Source organism: Tachyglossus aculeatus, chromosome Y4, assembly GCF_015852505.1.
Source record: "Tachyglossus aculeatus isolate mTacAcu1 chromosome Y4, mTacAcu1.pri, whole genome shotgun sequence".
In the NCBI taxonomy this organism is placed as follows: Eukaryota; Metazoa; Chordata; class Mammalia; order Monotremata; family Tachyglossidae; genus Tachyglossus; species Tachyglossus aculeatus.
In genome coordinates, this window is record NC_052096.1 from 3795903 (window position 1) to 3799761 (window position 3859).

Consider the following 3859-nt stretch of genomic DNA (forward strand, 5'->3'; position numbering starts at 1 on the left):
ACAGGCTCTTGACAGCAACTTAGCTTCACCCTGTGATTCTTCACTGTGCAACTCTGGAGGAGTGAGGCCCCCTTGTCAATTAAGCATGGGGCAGTTGTGCTTCCCTTTCCAACAGGAATACATGTCCCATAGACCAGGGATATCTGCCGGCTCTTTCCTGGAAAATTAAAATGTCTGGTCCAGAGAGGATAGTGAGAAACAGAACATTTGTGCCCCAAAGATTCTGTGACATCAGAGTGGGCTCCCAGAAAGGGTTCTGGCATATCAGGGTGTCCAGCCTCCAGAGTTTCTGGGAGGGCAGAGTGCCCAGCCCTGCCTGAGCCCACTGTTGGGTAGGGACTGTCTCTATATGTTGCCAACTTGTACTTCCCAAGCGCTTAGTACAGTGCTCTGCACACAGTAAGCGCTCAATAAATACGATTGATTGATTGATTCTGGGAGGGTAGAGGATCCAACCCTGAAGGATTCTGGGATGACTGAGTGTCCACCCTCAAAGGATTCTTCAGCACCTGATCAATCAGTTCTGGAGAATAAGGGGACTCGGATTGCTACGGGACCCTACCGGATTCTGGGATTTGACCCCCCTCCCCTCCAAAATCTAAAGGATCTTGGGCCATTTGCCTCTCTCTCTTCCCTGACTGCCAGAAATCTCCCTACCCCGGGCACCACCCTCCCGTATCGGAAAGGTGAGATTGTCCCATCCTGCTAGTCTGTGCTCCTCCTCTCCCCCAGCCTCCTCAAACATCCTGCTACAGGATTGTTTTACTTTTTTAATGATATTTAAGGGCTTAATAGGTGCCACTTCTTCTAAGCACTGGGGTAGATCTACAAGTTAATCAGGTCGGACACAGTCCGTGTCCAACATGGGGCTCCCAGTCTTAATTCCCGTTTTACAGACAGGGAATTTATGACTCACCCAAGGTCACCCAGCGGACAAACGGGGATCCGAGATTAGGACCCGGGTCCTTTCGACACCCTGACCCGGGGCACCATCCACCAGGCCACACCGCTTCTCAGGTGTTGGGGGTTTAGGGGGTAGGGACCCTCCTCACCACCACCAATGCTCTCTGCTCGGCCCCCTCTCACTCCTGGATGGAAACCTAGATGGAAACCTAGCGTCCACAACAGCTCAAGAGCAGATGAACAATAGAGGTATCAGCAGTCCTAGAAGCCGGGCAGGCTTCGACCTGCAAAATGACTCACCTGCACCAGTCGGAGTCCCTGGGACAGTAAGGGGAGAGGCTGGGACTCGGGAGACAGAGAGAGGTGAAGCTTAGCTCCAGGAAGCCAACGTGGGGACAACTTGATGGAGGGAGGACCGAAAAAGGGAACAAGAATGCTGTACAGAGACATGGAGACAAGTGGTATTCGTTAAGCCCTTTTTATGTGCCTGGCATTGTACTAAGCACTGGGGTGGATACAAGCTATTCGGGTCAGACACAGTCTCTGTCCCGCGTGGGGCTCACAGTCTCCATCCCCATTTTACAGATGAGGGAACTGAGGCACGGAGAAATGAAGTGACTAGCGTGGCTCAGTAGGAAAGAGCACGGGCTTTGGAGTCAGAGGTCAAGGGTTCAAATCCTGGCTCTGCCAATTGCAAGTCACTTAACTTCTCTAGCCCTCAGTTACCTCATCTGTAAAATGGGGACTAAAACCGTGAGCCCCACGAGGGGCAACCTGATCACCTTGTAACCTCCCCAGTGCTTAGAACAGTGCTTTGCACATAGTAAGCGCTTAATAAATGCCTTTATTATTATTACTATTATTAAGTGGCAGAGCTGGGATTAGAACCCATCACCTTCTCTCAGGCCCATGCTCTATCCATAGACTCACACTGAGAGAGAGAGACTGCCGGCCTGAAACCCAAAACCATTCAGTCATAGTGGTGGAGGTAAGGAAAGAGACAAAGTGAGAGCTGCCAAGAAACGGATCAGTCCATCAGTGGTGTTTATTGAGCACTTACTACATGCAGAGCACTGGACTAAGCGCTTGGGAGCAGACAACAGAAGTGGGCAGGCACATTTCCCAGCCAAAATGAGGTAACAGTTTAAAGAATGGATCCCAGTGAGAGAGCTAGGTTGGCTAGGGATTGGGCCTTGGTGGTGTCATTGGACGACTTCCAGTCCAAGGCTTTACCGCCTTTTGAGTTGGACTCCCAGATTTGCTCATCTCAGGGCTCATTCTGGACTTAGAAGGTCCCAAGTGGTGGTCTAACCTTGAGTCTACCCTAATAATAATAATGGCATTTATTAAGCGCTTACTATGTGCAAAGCACTGTTCTAAGCACTGGGGGATACAAGATGATCAGGTTGTCCCATGGAGGGCTCACAGTCATTACCCATTTTACAGATGAGGTAACTGAGGCCCAGAGAAGTTAAGTGACTTGCCCAAGGTCACACAGCTGACAAGTGGTGGAGGCGGGATTTGAACTCACGACCTCTGACTCCAAAGCCCGGGCTCTTCCCACTGAGCCACGCTGCTCCTCAGTGCTTAGAACAGTGCTCGGCACATAGTAAGCGCTTAACAAATACCATAATTCATTCATTCACTCAATCATATTTATTGAGCGCTTACTGTGTGCAGAGCGCTGTACTAAGCGCTTGGGAAGTACAAGTTGGCAACATATAGAGATGGTCCCTACCCAACAGTGGGCTCACAGCCTAGAAGGGGGAGACAGACAAGATGACAAAACATGTGGACAGGTGTCAAGTTGTCAGAATAAGTAGAAATAAAGCTAGATGCACATCATTAATGCAATAAATGGAATAGTAAATAGGTACAAATAAAATAAATAGAGTAATAAATCTGTACAAACGTATATACAGGTGCTGTGGGGAGGGGAAGGAGGTAGGGCAGGGGGGATGGGGAGGAGGAGAGGAAAAAGGGGGCTCAGTCTGGGAAGGCCTCCTGGAGGAGGTGAGCTCTCAGTAGGGCTTTGAAGGGAGGAAGAGAGCTAGCTTGGCAGATGGGCAGAGGGAGGGCATTCCAGGCCAGGGGGAGGACGTGGGTCGGGGGCCGATGGCGGGACAGGCGAGAACGAGGTACGGTGAGGAGATTAGCGGCGGAGGAGCGGAGGGTGCGGGCTGGGCTGGAGAAGGAGAGAAGGGAGGGGAGGTAGGAGGGGGCGACGGGATGGACAGCCTGGAAGCCCAGGGTGAGGAGTTTCTGCCTGATGCGCAGGTTGACTGGTAGCCACTGGAGATTTTTGAGGAGGAGAGTAACATGCCCAGAGCATTTCTGCACAAAGATGATCCGGGCAGCAGCATGAAGTATAGACTGAAGTGGGGAGAAACAGGAGAATGGGAGATCAGAGAGGAGGCTGATGCAGTAATCCAGTCGGGATAGGATGAGAGATTGAACCAGCAAGGTAGCAGTTTGGATGGAGAGGAAAGGGCGAATCTTGGTGATGTTGCGGAGGTGAGACTGGCAGGATTTGGTGACGGCTTAGATGTGAGGGGTGAATGAGAGAGCGGAGTCGAGGATGACACCAAGGTTGCGGGCTTGTGAGACGGGAAGGATGGTAGTGCAGTCAACAGTGACGGGAAAGTCAGGGAGAGGGGCAGGGCTTGGGAGGGAAGATAAGGAGTTCAGTCTTGGACATGTTGAGTTTTAGGTGGCGGGCAGACATCCAGATGGAGATGTCCTGAAGGCAGGAGGAGACGCGAGCCTGAAGGGAGGGAGAGAGAGCAGGGGCAGAGAGGTAGATTTGGGTGTCATCAGCGTAGAGATGATAGTTGAAGCCGTGGGAGCGAATGAGGTCACCAAGGGAGTGAGTGTAGAGAACAGAAGGGGACCAAGAACTGACCCTTGAGGAACCCCTACAGTAAGGGGATGGGAGGGGGAGGAGGAGCCCACAAAG